The sequence below is a fragment of the Urocampus carinirostris genome, chromosome 3, assembly GCF_059441175.1.
Source record: "Urocampus carinirostris isolate Australia breed hairy pipefish chromosome 3, RoL_Ucar_1.0, whole genome shotgun sequence".
NCBI classification, from domain to species: Eukaryota; Metazoa; Chordata; class Actinopteri; order Syngnathiformes; family Syngnathidae; genus Urocampus; species Urocampus carinirostris.
Window position 1 is genome coordinate 34,326,869 of NC_142351.1, and position 19,414 is coordinate 34,346,282.

The 19,414-nt window shown below is 40.5% G+C and overlaps 1 pseudogene; it reads left to right on the forward strand.

The window, feature by feature from the left end:
• The first annotated feature begins 17,992 nt into the window (after nucleotides 1-17,992).
• Nucleotides 17,993-18,111, forward strand: LOC148369526 (U2 spliceosomal RNA; annotated as a pseudogene).
• Nucleotides 18,112-19,414: the final 1,303 nt, after the last annotated feature.

Here is a 19,414-nt window from a genome sequence, read left to right on the forward strand (position 1 = left end):
TAAAAGGTACATATTGTAGATTAAATCTGCCTGGTATAAAAGCTACTTTAATTAAAAATACTGTCCTTGGATGTAAAAATAACATATAAAAGTGCAATAAACCAAAGCATTAAATATTGCATTTTATCATTCATTTAGTATGGATATAATTTTATGACTGGTTAATTAGGGTTAACTAACATTTAGTGAGAGAGTAAGTTTCCCATCTGTCAGGCAAAAGAATGCTGCATGGAAGCGGCAAATGCAATTTAGCACAAAAACTGCTGGTACTGTATGTCAAAGTGTTTCTGTTACATGCCTGGTTGCTCAGAAGCTACACACACTACTAAATTAATTCTCACTTCACTGCAAAATACTCACTTTTTTCCTGCCCTTGTCCTAACCCTCCAGTGATGACATGAAAGTCCCCAGGAAAGCATTTCTTGAGCTGCCGTGCGAAATGGCCTTTGAGATTAATGTTTTTTTTTTTTGTTTTGTTATTTTTTCTAGCGGCAGTACCTGATGGTAAAGAAGCAGAGTGGACACACTGTAGGGATGGTTTTAATCTTTGTTATGGTGGCCACAGAAAAGTATATTTAAATCCCAGGAGAAGAATACAGAGTGCTAAACGAATGTGTGACGGACATTATACAATGCATAAGAATCCTTTTCATGGTTCTGGCTGGAAATGTCATCCATCTTGAGAGAAGAAGCAAAAATGTTTAGCTATCTCAGCTCAAATCAAAAGCAGCGCATGTTTTCAGGGGACCTATGAGAATCTTGTAAAATAACCGGAGAAAATGTACAGTTAGGTTTAGTTTTTTTCCCCAAAGGTAAACATCTGAATGGTGAACGATAATCATGGTCCTCCCTCAACCTGACATATATCCCGATTACGGAACATTTTTACCCACAGGCATTTTTATCATTGTATGAAATTCAAAGTGATGGCGACACGCCATTTACAAGCACTTATGAGGCTTTCACCCGATACGTGATATAGTGGGCACATGTTGGCCAATCTGGGTGGCTGCTTAAATTATGGGCCGCAGACAGGCCCAGTGTAATGTGTCAGCTGCAAATCAATGAACACATCTAAATATAGAAATTGTCTCACGTAACGCTGACAAAAGCACAGCCACACACACTCATATATACATACACAACATTTCAATTTGAACCTTGCCAATGGATCATTTTTAAAGTGACAAATGTGTTAAGATGATGAGCTTTCTACATGAGCAAAGTTTTTCTTCTTTGATGCTGTTTCACAAATTGATGTCAATTGCATTACAGCTCTATCATACTCCCGCACAATGAACAGGTTGTAGCTTTCCACAATAAAAGCCTGGAAACATTTTCAAGGACTATTGTATTTGGAATTGTACTTAAAGGGACTTCATGAATAAGAGTAGATGGGCACAGGGCACACATATAGACTTCGGCCAACCCCACTGCGCGTCGCTAGGCTTGGGGTGGCAGGTCGTCCTGTTAGGGTTGCCCGCCGACTTGCTCTGCTGCTCGGGGTTGGATTGGCATGCCCAGGTGTTGCCAAGTCTTCGGAGAGTTGGTTGGGTTGTGGGATGAAAGGGATGCTGCCCTTCTGAGGCCCTACACTCTTTTTGAGATGGGATTTTGCATGTTACACTCTTTCATCACACCAGCACTTACCATTACTCGAGAGAGTAATCCCCCCAAATTACCCACATGTTAGATACTGGTGTGTGGGGCTAATTTTATTCACATACCTTGGTGAAACAACATCTGGTGAGGAAAAATGATCTGGCCAACCGGGGGAGGACCACATACTTGGCTAACCCAGCATCTCATTGCATTGTGTGCAGCCCAGACCATCACACTGTCACCACGCTTTACTGTTGGCATAATGTTGATTTTGTCAAATAATGTGCCATATTTTCACCAGATCTAATACGCTGCACACCATCCACCTTTAAGTTTTGACTTATCAGTCCACATAATGTCTCTCCAAAAGTCTTGAGATTAATCAAAATCCAAGGTCCAGGAAAGATTAAAGTTTTTGGAAGGTAGCAGCCCACCACATATGGCGTAAAAATGGCGCAGTATTTGTCATAAAGAACATGATGCCCGCAGTAAAGCATGGTGGTAGCAGTGTGATGGTCTGGGGCTGCTTTGCAGTTCACAAAAATATTGTACATTATATAAAATAATATTGCCGAAATATTAGTCTTTATATTCATGCAGTTTTAATTATCACAGTTAATTGGTAATAAAAAGCAGTTATCACTTCAAATTTTTCAGTTCATATATTTTTCGTGGTTTGCTGTCCCGCCACAGTTGTAATGCCTTCTCAAGGTCCAATTCATAATCATACTCCTCATAGCGTAACCAGGAATATAATTTAGTCCATTTTGGCGGAAAAGCCCTTTTCTTGCTAGGAGTTTTCTTTTGTTTATTTTCTTTCGTCGAATTGTTTGCTTCAACATGCGTATTTTCCTTGCCTGCACGATCTTCCGAAGAATTTCTCCGCTGTTTTTTTCGTGACGGAATTATTGCCGTTGTTATTACTTTCTGCATTATGTTTCGACTTATTACTGACACTAAAGAAATTACCAATTTTGTGTTGATTTTCACCCAATACTAACTGTTTTTTTGGAGGCATACTGATACTTAACCTTCACCTTTCCTCGACGACAAGCACCACAATGACGTAATCTCGAAGCAACCAGATCTCGTTTGCCGTGATCGGCGTGCGGACGAAAACTCGAACCGCGAGACCAAAACAACAATGGCCTGACGAAAAGTTTGGAGTGCGGTAAATCTTTGTTAAAAAAAAAAGTAATCAGGTAATAATGACGATTTTGTGTCAAAAAAGTCCCAAGAACGCACGTTGATTTGACACTATGCGTCCCCAGCAAAAATGATGCGTCTCGGACGCAGGGACGCGGGCAAACGAGAACACTGCTGCACCTTTAAAAAAAAAGAATATAAAATGAAGGTATTGGCATTTTTAGGCAGAACACCTAGGCTGCTGCCATGTTAAAAAGTCAAATCAATATGTGTGTGCTGTTGAGTTGAAGTCCGGCCAAACCGAATCTTCCAATCATGAACAAACTTAATTGAAGAGACTTTCCTCTCTGGACAAAGATTTCCAAGGTGCACATCCACTTCCCAGAAGATGAACCAAATATCAGCCCAATGATAAAGCAAGCTGGGCCGAGGCTATTATAAAAAGGGGCTGGATGAGGTGTGAGGGGGCGCTTTGAGAGTTCGGGCATGCTCCTGAGGACATGCTGAGACGGGGCTGATGGAAGGCTGTGGGGTCTGGCCGGGATAATTTGTTGAGATATAGGTGAGATAACAGCGGCTTGAGGGCCCGCAGCTGACTCCCCGGAGCCTGAGGCGGCCTGATAATATAAAGTGGCTTCTTCAAACCTTAAATCTCTCGCCGCCTCAGTCACTCTACTCTACCACCTGTTCAAATTGTGAGAGGGTTTGGCAGCGCTAACATTTTGACACACTCTTTTGCGATAGTTTGAATTGGCATCATTTGGCCTGCAAACCTGAATACAGCAAACAGAAGCACTGATGCAAGCCAGATTCTCATTGACAATAAATGCAGAACCAAAAATGCTTTAAATTCAATTTATGACGCGTAAACAAGTTGTTCAGGTGAAATATGTATTTTGGAAGTATAAACCTGAAATATGAAAACAAAAATAAAGTTGTCAGTGTCACTATTATACGCACAATTCTTATTCCCACATGTTAGTACGGAGATCAGAGTTTACAGTCCGTCTACGTGAAGTGCTTTGGACAATAAGTCACCGAAAAAACCCTCTGTTTTTCTTTTTCTATGTAAAACATTTCCTCACAAAACAAGTCAAAGGAATGATGATGGGTTGTATCCACTGGTGCACCAGGTAAATGATAGAGGTAAGCAAACATTTTATTTTATTTACATTTTAATCTTGCAACAATTATGTTAACATATTTATTATTAGATATTTAACAACAAACAGCTACCGGACAACAGGGCAGACAACTCTGAAAAGTTGCCTGCCCAGCAATAAAGTTGCCTGCCCCATTCTTCCCAACTTGACACACTATAAGACAACTAATTGCCAAAAAAAAAAAAAAAGCATTGTTGCAAAGTATTAAGGATTGATAATCAGAATATATAACAGAAAAACACTTTAAAATGAAGTTTATAATAAATCTACGTATAACATTCATTGCATGTATATGACATCGCTGTTTTCCATCTGCCATCAGTATGTACCTGTATTTACTCATCTTCATTCATGCAATGTTTGCATTGCGTCGTCTGCTACAAGCCACGTGAACTCCTCTTTCCACGATCCTTTAATGTACGTTTACATTTTGTAGCGTCATACATTTTGTTAGCTTCTTTTGAATATTTATTCTGGGGCTGAGGTTTTGGCTTGATTCCCAACCACTCCTGCATTTTTCTTGTGTTCTCTGTGCGTCTAGTTTGGAAAATGATATGCAAATGCACAACCTTATAATGCTTGGTAAAGTCCGGAAGCACGAAGTTATTTGATGCAGGCCTCTGATTGGTTGCAGAGTATGCAGATTGCCAAACGAGACGAAAATTTGAAACCGAACAAATATTTCAAAATCGGAATAAAGCAAGTATTTGATTTGAAAAAAAAAAGAAAGAAAAAAAAATATATATATATTTTTTATTTTATTGAAAAAGTTGTCGGCCAACCGGGCGGAGACGTTTTGTAAATTGTACGCCCGACGTAAAACATGCACGCCCCGGGCCTCCGGGCAGACGTTATTTCAGACACTGGTAATATAGAATGTATAATAATATATATATCATTGGGCGGCACGGCGGCGCAGTGGTTAGCGCGTGTGCGTCACAGTTCTGAGGTTGTGAGATTGAACCTCCTGTGTGGAGTTTGCATGTTCTCCCCGTGCTTGCGTGGGTTTCCTCCGGGCACTCCGGTTTCCTCCCACATTGCAAAGACATGCATTTCAGGTGAATCGGCCGGTCCAAATTGTCCCGAGGTGTGACTGAGCGAGTGAGTTGTCTGTCCCAATGTGCCCTGTGACTGGCTGGCAACCTATTAATGCAGCACACATGTGAATGAATGAAATAAAAAATACATATATATATATATATATATATATATATATATATATATATATATAAAACATATCTCATCTCATCAGCTGTACCGCTTATCCTCATTAGGGTCGCGGGGGGGCTGGAGCCCATCCCAGCCATCTCCGGGCAGTGGGCAGGGGACACCCTGAACTGGTAGCCAGCCAATCACAGGGCACACGGGGACAGACAACTCACTCGCTCATTCACACCTAGGGACAATTTGGACCGGCTAATTCACCTGAAATGCATATTTTTGGAATGTGGGAGGAAACCCACGCAAGCACGGGGAGAACATACAAACTCCGCACAGGAAGTCTGGAGCTGGATTTGAACCCACGCAGGAAGTCCCCATGACATGAACTGTGCGGCACATGCGCTAACCACAGCGCCGCCGTGCTACCCATATATAACATATAATAAGGAAAAAAATAATCGGATAAAAGATTTCCCCCCTATAATAATGGTGAATGAATACAAATGAAGAAATAATAAATTTAAATGTGTCTCCAGTGTCCAGTCGTTAGTACATTTGCTTAACATGCGGACCCGGTGGAAACATTCATTGGCCTGGAGAGGGATGGGCGCTACCAGGCTGTACCTGCCTAAGACACACCACAGGAAATGGTGCCCCGAGGAGCCAAGTGGTTAAGGGATTACCGACCCACCATATGATAAATATGTCATGACATTTTTGAATTTATGTTTAATTGTGTTTCTATCAAAAAATCCTTATGTATATTCAAACTATGATGAAAATAAGCTGTTGTGAATATTTTTAGTGAATGAATTTTTATGTGAGTTTGGGCAGTTTTGGATATTGAATTTGAAGTCATCTATGGGAAGTTGATTGTTTTAATAGTATCTTTTTTAATCTCATTAATTAATTAATTAAGATGTGTAAAAAAGAAATCAAAAAGATACATTTGTGATAATAATGAATCTTTAACTAACGTAGAACTTTAAAAATATATTTTAAAAACGTGAGCGTCTAATAATAAAACAAATAAACAAATCAAAGGTCAGAGAGCCGTTTTTTCATCTCCTTTCTTTTCTCTCCTGCGTCTCAGCTTGGTTTGGCCCCGGCCGGGGCCGATATGTGATGCCGTCAGCCCTCGTAAGCAGAGCAGTGTTACTGAGGCTTGTAACAGCCGTATGGTGGCTATTTTGGCCTGGGCGCTTGTGGCTGTCACGTCCGATGGCGAGCGCAGCGCTGATCTGTGGCGGCAGGCGAAGAGTCGAGCTGTTAGTCGACCTGATACGCCGATGCACGGCCGTTACTGTTTATAGCTGTGAGTACGCTAGCGGATATCGAGCTGCCCGACCTTGCTTTGCGCATGATCGCATGTGTGTGGTCAGAGCTTCTGTGCTCAAACACAATCCGAACGTCAACCATATTGGTACCAAGAATACCATTACATGCAAAGAATAGTCACTGTAGATAAAGATGAGAATATTGCAGATAATCAAGGGTTTTAGGCCCATGTAAACATGAAATGAAATTGGATTGTGGCCCTATTCAGACTGGTAGTAGTCCGATTAAGAGAGTGGATCCTTTAAAACTGCTACAAGCGGACTAGTACAAGGCCGTGGGTCACTTGGTACCGGGCTGCAACTAAAGAAATAAAAGTTGCCTTATTTTTTGATCTTACTATTTATAGCACACATTTCTTCGTCCACAAAAGAACTTATACGAAGGGATATTAATGATAAGAAAGGCACCAAAATATTTCTATTAGTAGAACTGTTTCAACATCTTTATGAAATTATGATTGCTCGATGTTGGTGGGAACATTTTTCTTAACGCCCCAGTGTGTAATATTTGACCACTAGATGGCTTTGTGTTGTCTGGTGCGAGCAAGGACCAGTGCCACGGAGTACAGCGTTGGGGCAGGATGCCAGACAAACAGGGCCCAAGTGGGAGTTCCATTGTGTAAAATAAATACGAATTTCTTCAATTATTATTTTTAATAAAAATGAACATTGGTAAGATAGTTGTTTGCCAAATATTAAAATCAATGTTGTCGTTTTTTTTTTAACTGAATGAACGTTTTTGTACCACCAGGAGGCACTATATATTACACACTGTCTGTTTAAAAAGTTCACATAATATCGGTGGGGATGAAACAGTGAAAGCTCGATATTGGTGGGTAGCGTCCCCTTCCTTCGTGCCAAAACTATGCTCTTTAGCAAAGTCTCTGTGGGTTATCAATGTTGTCTTTTTTTTGAACAAACAAAAAGGAACACACACCAACAGAAGCCTTGTTCTGCCAACGTTACACATGTGTATACATGTGTCCCTGATCTAGCCCCTTCCCCAGGTGTTACTCCACTATGTGCAATAAAACCTTTCCCAGAAAGATCAGCAATGAGAAGGTCCAACCATTTAGAAACGTTTAGAAGACCCAAGGCCAATTTGCTCCCAATAAGCGTCGATGTCTGTTTAACCTCCAGCCTTTGAAAGTGTGATGCTGACCATTCAATTACTTTGAGGGAGCATTTGTAGCATTGGAGTGTTCTTTACTAATTATGGTTAAATGAGGGTTAAGAGAGATGTTCATGTCTTGAGCAATAATGTTCATGTTAAGTGAGAGCACGTCTTATTCAGCTTTGCCACAAAGTGTGACCGAAGTGCTGTGTAGAGCAATGCCTTTTCAATCTGTTAGCAGCTGCCTGCAAGTCTTTGTGTTTAATTGGAAAAGCAAGGTACAGACGATGCCTTACTTACGAATGATATTCAAGACGATTGTTCGTAGTCAAGTCAAGTCATATTTATTTGTATAGCCCTTAATCACAAAGATGTCTCAAAGGACTGCACAGGATTACAACTACACCATCGCCTGATCTTAAACCAACATGCGGGCAAGGAAAAACTCAAAACCTCAGCATGAGGGGAATAGATTTAGCATTGGGTAACAGTACATAAACATAGTAAACAAAAATAAAACAGAACACTAAGTAACATCGTGAAATTTGTCCGGAAAGTGCATGACAGCAACGACGCCTCAAGCCTCGTTAGTTGAATTTGTTCATAAGTTGCTCCAGTGCTATATTTTGTATGGAATGTATGTTTAAGGTTCATATGAGTATGTTTAAGGCTTGTATAAGTAACCTGTATTGTTTTGAAACTGAAAATAAACAGTTAATAAAATAATATGCTCTATAACGTTACCAAGCAGGCTGAATGATAAAGCATAGTACTGAAAAACAAAGCTACACATTAAGCATTGACATTATGTGGTCTGTGAATAAGGGTTTCACAAATAAACATGACTTGAATTGACTATAAAGATAAATAAAGGTAAGTCTCTTACTTTTGGAAGACGACTTCCTCCTCTGTGGTAAAAAGTTAATGAAAAAAAGCCATTCAACCATTTTCTGATTTCTCATCAAGCTTTCTTATTCCACTTTCCTTTCAAAAGAAATGGCTCGCCCCTTTTTTACACTTTACGCCAACCATATTGAATGGATGCACGCAATATTAAACAATAAAAACGTCATAGCTCTTAAAGATATAGTGCAGTGTGTATACACACAAACCAGGAAGTAGAAGTCGGATTTTCTCGGGGTGGATGCCGGGTGACCTCTCACAGCGCCATGCGGTGAAAATAAATACTACAGTAAAGGTGCACACAATACAAAATCTAACTTACAGCAATGTATTTTTCGACATCCCCCCAAAAAATGTTCGTATGTACAGTTGTTCATAACTCGAATGTTTGTAAGTAAGGGAGCGTTTGTACTGCACTGTGACTACAATGCATTTCTGTACAAAACATAACAATGTAAGATGGTTGGCTTTCTTATTGCTCGTTATGCTCAATCTTTGATCCAACACTTCTCTTAAATACAATCCTAAACACTGTTTGGCTCTCCATCACTTTTACAAGCAAGGGGCTTCCGTTGAAACACTAACACATCATGATCACTATTGAAATTGTTGTCCATGAAAACATGGGAATTTGGTGGACATAACGAAAAGGTTCCGCACTTCTGGAAAAAAAAAAAAAAACAGCTTCCCATACAATTAGTTAAAAAGCCAGCCCCGAAGGTTTTGTAGTTTACTTATTTTTATTCTATCAAAAGGAATACAGTATTTCCTAGCTTTATCACAGTTTACTTTTCAAAATTTCTCTACTTCACAGATTTTGATTGTGTTCTGCATTCTGATTCGCTAACAGTAAGTCCGCCTCTTTTTCTCCCTGTGTGTCAATAATATTGTGGTTATTTATGTACTCATAGGTGAAACAGCTTGCAGAATTTACATTAGGTACGTGCAAATTTTCTTGAAATTTTGTGTTTCATGAACTTGAGCGAGTAGCTCAAGAATGGGACCCCTTTGAGCTGTTCTCTGGTGCTATTTCAGTGTGTAAGTCCCAGGCTAATAATTGACATTTTACGCCTGTCCTGGTTTGGGCTCGGGTCGGGTTCGGGTTTAAGATTGTACTGTATCTCTAATATTCATATGATTCAAGAATGATCAAATTGATCATATAAATTTATTTACTGAGAGTTGCATTGCTACTTATCAATCTTAATGCACCTTTTGTCACTCTCTTTTCGACTTCTCCTTTCCGCAAAGTTAAATATTTACTGTACCCTGATAACATTTTGTCTTCTCCTTGACCCCCAAGCGTTAGCAGCTGAGATTTCCCTGATCAGCACTTTATTCCTTCTCTTTTGCCTTTTACAAGGGGCAGGGGTGGGGTTGAGGTGCCAATCCCACAATCCCCCTCTCAGAGAACCGGGTGTGTGTGAGGAAAGACTTTATCATTGTCTGACTGTCCTTCAAGAATTAGCACTACCTTCCAGAACCTGAGTCAGCATCATATCACCTTTTGGAGAGAATGCCGTTAATGGACTTTGTTCATTTGAAATTACTTTGTAGCAGCAAGGTGGAAGCGGGGACACATGTTTCGTTGCAGGCACACAAGCCAAGCTCATAAAGCAAAAGGTTCACTCGCTGTCATTTCGATCTCACGTCATTTTGCACGGAGACTGACTGTTTATCAATCAAACATGCCGATGGCACAATGGACGCAAAAGACTGGAACAAGTCCAGCCATCAACGAGGAATCAATCTTTTAACAGCTAATTCCCTAATTTGATACAACCAAGGACATTTACCATTTTTTGACTTACTCTGCACACCCACATTGTATTTTCAAGGCAGCTGCGATTATCTTAATCGATTTCTTAGTGGATGTTAATCAAAATGTGGCAATTTCTTGGACTAAGGAACGAGATGTTGACGGACTTCAAACCTACCTCATGCCTAAGCAATAACATAGGGACATTATGCAGGGCGTCCTTTTTACTTTGTGGAAATAATATTTCTTTCCAAAGGTTTCCGACAAAAGCTTGTTGCGTGTCAGCTTGTTAAACTTAGCTTTTGAAAATGTAGATGATGCTGTTTCCTAAACATCCTGAACATAGAGTAGAACTTCGTTCTAAGTCAGGGGCTGGGAACCTATGGCTCATATATGGCTCTTTTCATGGTTACGCCTGGCTAAGAGATGGAATACAACTTGTGCAATTTTTTACAGTATTACGATATGTTAAACTGATACTTGCAAGCGTACGGCCGAAAAAAACACTAAATTTGTATTTGGTTTGGTCTAGTATATGCATTGCTGTTCAAAATAATAGCATTATTAATGCTATTGTTATTGTTACATGCCAGACAAGTTACCAGTCGGTGACATAGATTCTCAGAAAAACAAACAAGACGCAGCATTTATAATAGGCACGCTCCAAAGGCTATGCAATTGGGCAAATAATTTAAAGTGTCTGCTTCTTACTACCCCTTTTCGAACATGTTATGTTAACATTATTTTTGTTGTTGAGTCATTGTTTTTGTCCTGTTTTTATTTTCTATTGTTCAAAATAAAGTTTTCATTCATTCATTCATTCATTCCTTTATTCATTCATTCTTTCCTTCAAGGGGTGTGTTAAAAAAAATAGCCGTGTGGCAACTAATCTCCGAGTTCATCAATTTTGAGGAAAAAAAAAAAAATCAGGTGCAGCCTATTTAAGGATGATGAAGCCAGCACAGGTTGAACATGCATTTGAGAAAAATGGTTCCTACAAGACACTGCTCCGAAGATCGGCGATCTTTAATTAAAAAGTTGATTGGTAAGGGACGAACCTATAAAGAAGTGGAAAACATTGTCGGCTGTTCAGCTAAAACAATGTCCAATGCCTTAAAATGGGTAGGAAGAGCCAGAGACACGTGGAAGAGAACAGAAGACAACTATTACAATGGACCGGAGAATAACCAGGATAGCAAAGGCTCAGCCAATGATCAGCTCCAGGATGGTCTAACACAGTCTGCAGTTACCTGTAAGTGCTGTGACAGTTAGAGGACGTCTGTGTGTATTTTAAATAATCCCACGCAAAGTCCTTCTGTCTAAAAAAGGCATGTGCACAAGAGGTTACAATTTGCCAAAGAACACATCAACTGGGCAGAGAAAAAATGGAGAAACCTTTTGTGGACTGGTGAAAGTAAAATTGTCCTTTTTGGGTTCAGGGGCCACAGACTGTGTGTGAGACGACCCCCAAACTCTGAATTCAAACCACAGTACACATTGGAAACAGTGAAGCATGGTGGTGCAAGTATCATGGTCTGGGCATGTTTCTCCTACTGTGGTGTTTGACCCATTTATCACATACCAGGTATCATGGATCAGTTTGTGTAATGCAAGACACTTGAAGAGGTTATGTTGCCTTACACATGCCCTAAAAATTGTTGTTTTAACTAATAATGATCCCAAACACTCCAGTAGACGAGAAAAGTCTTTGTTCCAAACCAATAAAATTAATGTTAAAGAGTGGCCATCCCAATCTTCAGATCTCAATGCAATCGAGAACTTGTGGGGTTGTATCTAAATCACTGTTTATAAAGCAAAACCAAGAAAATGTAAATGAATTGTGAAATGTTGTTAAGCATGCAACTAAATATTAGGATTGCTAAATCCTACCTTTTTTGGGAAATGCAAAATGGTTACGAGTTTGTACAGTCAACAGCAGACACTGCTATTTTTTAACACACCTCTTTGAACTATTTGCCCAATTGCACAGCCTTCGGAGCGAGCCTATTATGAATACTTGGTCTCGTTTGTTTTCTGAGAATCTACTGCACTTAATGGTAGCTTGTTTGGCATGTAATAATAAAAATATACTAAAATTTGAGATATTCTGCTTAGTCACATTATACTGCTGTTTCCTTGAAGAGCACTGTATGGCACACAGTCTTAACTCTAGAGTCAAGGATTCACACCAACAGACCTCCTTTTGGCTGCACATCGCTAAAAAATCCTTTATATGGAAGGTCATTGAACAATGTATGTTCAATTTTGAGACACTTTATGATGAAAACCCACAGAGCAAACTGTAAACCTCCAAAACTCCAGCAAAGCACCCATAGCAATTTGATTTGGTGAGCATTAGGAATGCACACACAGTACCCCCCCACACACACACACACACAAACCTTGCCGCCTGTCTGCACCAAAGGTAAATACACTGCAATACCTTGTTTTAAAACCATTATTTAGGACAAAATGACAGTCAAAATGAGCCTCAACACTCATTTTCTGTTCTTTTTCTTTTTATCCTCCATATTAATTTGCCATGAGACATTCAAACACACAAATGGCCAACCTCCACTTATTTTCCGACACATGAATGCAGAAGCTAAAAGAGAGCTTGCGGCAGCTCTTTGGGGTTAATAAATGAGCATCAAATGGGGGTTGACCTCCAGAAGATACATAAGATGATTAAAAATGTTACTTTGACTCAGCACAAAAGCAGATCGCCCCTTGACAACCTTGACATTCTAACAGACTGATTTGTGTGCTCCAATATACTCAAAGCTGGTTCACGTCTTCCACTCCCCGCGTTGTCAATCTTTTGTTTTCCCGCTGAAAAAGATTGATGCTAACGTTCAAACTATTGCTCTTTTTCATGCTGAAACTTTTTAACAAGAACATCGTTTTCTGTATGGTAAAATGAAACAATATACAAAAATGTCAAGGTCAAACTGTTGTGTCATAAAACTGCCTTCAAAGTATTAGACAACAAATTTGCATGATGCATTTCCAGACTCTCATAATGCTTTACAGTGGCTACTTTATTTATATTAAATTTGGAACTGGGGTCCAGGAGTATCACATGTCTACATCTGCCTTTGATCTACAAATAAAAACACAAAACACAGTATTGCAGTTGGATGAAGGGTCTTTATTGTCATATACAAAAGTACAACAAAACTCAAGGGCTTTTTCTTTCAGTGTAAGATAGCTTGGAAGAGAGAGGTTGGCTAGCTGCACGCTAGCAACAGGTGTGCTCGAATTGTGCCAGGTCTCTGTGTAGATTAAAATACAAACATCACGAAAGTAGTTGTTTCCACGAGTAATAGCTCCAGCTCATCCGTTTTATGGGTAACGGATCTGGCGTTGGTGAGTTACAAGTTTAGCAGGGGTGGCTTAAGAGAATTGTTACCTAGCATAGCCACAAAAGGTCAGACTTCCAGCACCGCTATTGCTTTCTCTCACGACGCCGCCTCAGTCTCTTTCCGAACCCAATGACAATTCATGGACAACCTGCTGGTGATGAGCATATCTTTGCACTCTTCTGACTTACCTCACTTTAATTGATGAATTATAGCTGCTAGCTGTCGCCATGCTTCCCAATTTATTTTGGGTTGACCCATTGACTTTTGAGCCCTCCGAAATGAGCTGTTTGAGTGACAGCATACAGCGGTCTATCACAGACGTGCTCACAGACAATTACGGCCGGCCGGCCGGCCGGCCGGCCGGCCAACACACACACACACACACACACACACACACACACACACACACACACACACACACACACACACAGTCACACTAACGTGCACACACTGAGAAAAAAATTCTTAAAAAACATCTTTAATCACAGCAACCCTCTACAGCATCCCTCGGACCACTACCAAACATTCCCACCAAGCCATTTACCACAAAAACAAAGTGGTTGAAGTGTCTCTGCCAAGGACAAAACAACAGATGATTCAGAGAGAACGGGATTTGAACAGATGACATTTCCTCTACCTCGTGAGCCACGGCGGACCCAGTGCACTTTTGCCGACAGAACTCACAAAGCATATATACATCACTATCTCATGCAAGCATACACTAAAAAATATAGCATACACGACAAAAGCGTAGAAACGACTCCCTGTGTCTCTCTTGCTCCTCCTCTTTCCTATTCTGGCATGGTTACGTTAGGGTGCGGCTATTAAAAGAAGAGCACACGCACCCACAAATGCACACACATAGTTAGGAAAGGGGAGGAAGAGGATGTGGGCCAAAGGGCCAGCTGAGTGTCCTAAACTTTCACAGGGGACAAAAATAGGGAGCAAGCTTTAGAGTGATCTTCATGTAACCCCTGTGGGGTCTGAATGATATCAGCTTTGCTGCTTGACACATTCAAGGCCAATAAGGGCTGATTCATACTCACTTTGCTTTTCTTTCAACCGTAGCCTAAGGGCCCTAACTTGCCCACAACTGTCGAAAACAAACTGATGAAAATCACTCAAACTCAAAGGGTTGTAATTGAGAGGTCATCATTTTCACTTTTCTGTATTTTACATGAGGTTTTGGATTAATCCAATCCCTCATGTATAACTCAAATCAAGTCACATTTATTTGTATAGCCCTTAATCACAAAATCTTAAAGGACTGCACAGGTTGTAATTACACCATCCCCTGATCTTAAACCAACATGCGGGCAAAGAAAAAACTCAAGACCTCAGCACGAGTAAGATAAGAAATCTTGAGAAGGGGCCTCACAAGGGGTAATCCCCCTTTCAGGAGTACCAGGGTGCAATAGATTTAGCATTGGGCAACAGTACATAAATTATACTGAGCATCAATAAAATAAACCAATAAGTGATGAGTTGAAATGTATCCAAAAAGTAAATGATAGAAATGACATCTCAACCCTATGAAATTTGTCCAAAAAGTCCATGACAGCAACGACGCAGCTTCCCATCTCTGGCAGCTGGTCGATGCAGGTGTTGGCATACTTCAGGTCCAGACGCTGGTCAGCTGACTCATCTGAAATTGTCCTTCTCCCTCGTATCACCACCAGCCAGGCATTCGGAAAAAGACAGGACAATACAAAATATAAAGTGGCATCAATCATTCGCAATTGAATAGTGTGTCTTAAGTCTAGATTTAAAAACTTCCACTGAGGTTGCAGATCTTATCTCCGGAGGCAGAGCATTCCACAGCACCGGGGCCCGGATGGAGAACGCTCTTGAACCTGCAGACTTTTTCTTGGCTCTCGGAGTCACAAGTAGACCAGCATTTTCAGAGCGGAGGCAGGGACATAGGGGAAATCAAGAGATAAGAAGGGGCAAGTCTATGCAAACATTTGTATGTTAGTGAGAGAACCTTAAAGTCACATCTTAAGTGGACTCGGAGCCAGTGCAAGTTGGCCAATACAGGAGTAATATGCTCAAACTTTTTTGTCTTAGTCAAGAGTCTAGCTGCCGCATTCTGAACAAGCTCCAAACTCTTGATGCTAGACATCGGGAAACCAGAAAGCAATACATTACAGTAATCAAGCCGAGAGGTAATAAACGCCTGAATTAAAACCTCTGCATCTGATTGAGACAGCATCGGGCGAATCTTTGCAATATCACGAAAGTAGAAGAAGACCTTAGGCCAGCCAGACAATTTCTCCCTCACGCAAACACGCACTCGCTTGCTCAATGCACACACATCAGATGCAGCAGATGCAGCACATTCTACCTCCCCCCAATGTTAATGCATCAATTCTGTTCTTAAGGTTTGCACGTGCTCAAAGCGGGGGAGTGTTGAAAGAGGTTGTCTGCGTAACCTTGTCCTTGCCTCCTTTTGTTCCACGTAAATGTTAACTGCGGTTAAATGCAATACAGTACATGAAAGGAACATTTGCATGAAGACATGCAAACACACAGAAAAAAAATATCTCTGGGGAAAAATGGAAAAAAAAGCCGAATTGGTTAAAAAAATGGGCAAATCCACTACTTGGATTTTTTCTTTTCGTGGGCTGTTTAAAAATGACTCACATTTGGGTTGTTATAAACAAAAACCCTATTTGAGGTGTTTGAATAAAAGTTGTTTAAAGGATTATTTTAAGCAAAATGAGCCTATATTTAAGGTTTGTAATGACAATTACCCAACCTTTAGATTGCTTTAAGTGACACTTCAATAATTTGGTTCAAATCCATCCATCCATCCATTATCTGCACCGCTTATCCTCAGTAGGTTCCCTGGGCTGCTGGAGCCAATCCCAGCTATCTTCGGGCAGTGGGCAGGGGACACCCTGAACCGGTTGCCAGCCATTCCCAGTTCCCGCAGAGACAGACAATGCACTCATTCACAACTAGGGACAATTTGGACTGACCAATTAACCTGACATGCATGTTTCTGGAATGTGGGAGGAAACCGGAATGAATGGAGGAAACCCGCGCAAGTACGAAGAGAACATGCAAACTCCACACAGGAGTAGTCGATCCCATTACCTCAGAACTGTGCCGCAGTCGCGCTAACCACTCAGCCGCCGTGCTGCCTGGTTCGGCTCCAAATAACTCTTTTTAAGTGGAGTTATTTTTTGTAAATCGACTTAATTTATAACTTATTGACTATAAGCAGTCCATAGGTTCAGTCTTGACCTAAACTCTGTGATTTTTTTAATCCAATTATTTCTAGTGTTGTCTTCTGAATACAACATTTATTTTAATGATAAGATCGCTGAAAGTACATCATTCAATCATTGTTTTTATGAAAATGTTATGATATATAAGCTTTTTCACTTTTTCTTTAAACCTCACATACCCCCTAAAGTGCCTAATGTACCCCTGGATAACGGTTCCCCCATGTGAGAATCACGAAATTGTAGAGAATATTCGGATAACCGTCTGTTATCAATAAATTCGGAAAAAGGTTCCCAAGAATGCACAGAGTAATCCAAAAACTATAGATGAGTGACTTGAAGCATAAATTGTCAAATCATTGAGACCATGGACAAAAATGCTTACATATAATCAGCTAAAACATTACAGAAAGATTGCTCAGCAGTATTTAAGTGAAATACTGTAAGTATATCTCAACACCTGCAAACTCATTTATGCTGATCTTGTGTGGTTAATTAACAGTTGAAGACGAATCCCGGTAACTATCCCGGATTGTTGGGAGCGGATGTAACTTACTATTTACCGGTAGTTGGAACTTTGTTCCCCTTTGGTTGGATTATGCATCTTTTTCAGTAAAAGGACAACCAATTCGAATAGATTTGGGACTGCCTTATTAACCTGAACAAAAACAACGAGTGTTAAGTTTGACATCAAGTAAGGAAACTTTTGTGCATAGAAGCCCCAATATAGAAAAAAGAATAGTCCTAATTTGTTGAAGTGTAGTCACTAAAGTTGATTTTAATTTTAATAATTATTTTTATTTTTCTCTTCCCGCCTTCATCCTATTTTCCTTTTGCCTGTGTTGGAACACGGATAAAACAGCGTGTGAGTAAGAGCAAGGGAAAGAACGCAGAAAACCTTGGTTAGAAGTAAGGCCGTCCTAGAAAACATCAGGGAAGCCAATCTGAGGACTGAATAGAAATTGAGGGGAGGGGGCCCCTGGAGTCTCAATAATTTCAGACTTTACAACCATAAATCAAAAGAATAACCAAATCCATGTTGAATGGATCCCTTGGACAAGGTACTGGAGAGCAAGCAAAAACAATGTGAAGGAGCAAACTAAGACAAATAATTAGACCGTGGGAAGAAATGTTTTTCAAATCCTTCAAATAAAGAACAAGATCATCCTTGATGGTTGGATGGAAAAGGGGCAATTCAAGTCAAGTCACATCATAGCTGTGCAGCAATCATGAAATTCATTTTTGCAATCCGGAGATGGAATAAGAGCTTGCTCTGTCCACTCCACGCATCGGCCCGGTATTGCAGTACCTCCGGGAACGGTGCATTCGGACTGATCGCTGCATGGCTCTGTGGCTAAGACCTTGACTCGGCCTCTTGGCTGAGAGCAAGTGTCTCGGCCCCTTGGCTTTGTAGCGTATTATGATTTGACCGATAACGGACAATGGATAATTGATAAAGAATATAGAACAATAAACCTTACAAAATCCCCCCCATATTTATTTGTAAAGTCTTTAATCTTAAAATGTCTCAAAGGACTGCACAGGTTACAATTACACTGTCCCTTGATCTTAAACCAACAAGCTCGATCAAGAAAAATATCTAATAACTATTTAACACAGAACTCGCTTGTCTATTGTAAAGTGTGTGAGCATGGGTGTGTAAATGTAGACTGTAAGAGTGAACTCAACATTGCAACGCATATATTTGAATGCATGAGGGTGGACAGTGGACAATATGACCTTTGAGTGCATATGATCTGAATAGTGTATTAGCAAGACGGGTCTACCACTCCCTAATTGATCTATGACACTCTACATTAATCTTCTGGTGTGCAAGCTGTGCCAGTGTAGAGGTCATGGTCATGTTGAAGGCCAACGCATGCTCATGACAACCTAAATCGACTGATGAACCAAAAAAAAAACAGTGCTTGGGCTGTAGGGTGAAGCCCTCTGCTACGAATACATCACTTCCCCTCTCCAGCTACAGACTCTGTCAAAATGAAGGAACCTCGAAAGACTCCCCATTTGTCCTCCAAGACACCTTTTTCTCTGATTATTGGACTACCGATGGTGCCTGACATACGCCCTTCATCCCACACCCGTAATGGGCAGCTACACCATGCACCTGCAAGAGTACTCCCAGAAAAAGATGTTTCCGGTTCCAGGATCTAATATCTTGATGATGTGAACAACGACTTTGTAGACCAATGATTTATTCCTTCGGACAGGGGAGCATTCAAACAGACCGTATTCATATCATACTAAATCCGAATCGGCATTACGGCACTTATCGAAAGCTACGAGTGTCCGTGAGGCACGTCCATGTTACCGTGCTTATCTCAATCACATACATACAATACATATAATATATACTGTAAATTGTATACCAATATATGACATCCCCTTTTTAAGTTTTTTCCCACATGTGGTTCTTTTTTTTTGTTTTTTCCTTTTCCAAATTTTCTCTTAAGACATCAAAGTGTGGGGCAGCACGGCGGCGCAGTGGTTAGCGCTTGTGCGGCACTGTTCATGTCATGGGAACCTGTCGTGGGTTCAAATTCAGCTCCAGACTTCCTGTGCGGAGTTTGTATGTTCTCCCCGTGCTTGCGTGGGTTTCCTCCCACGTTCCAAAAA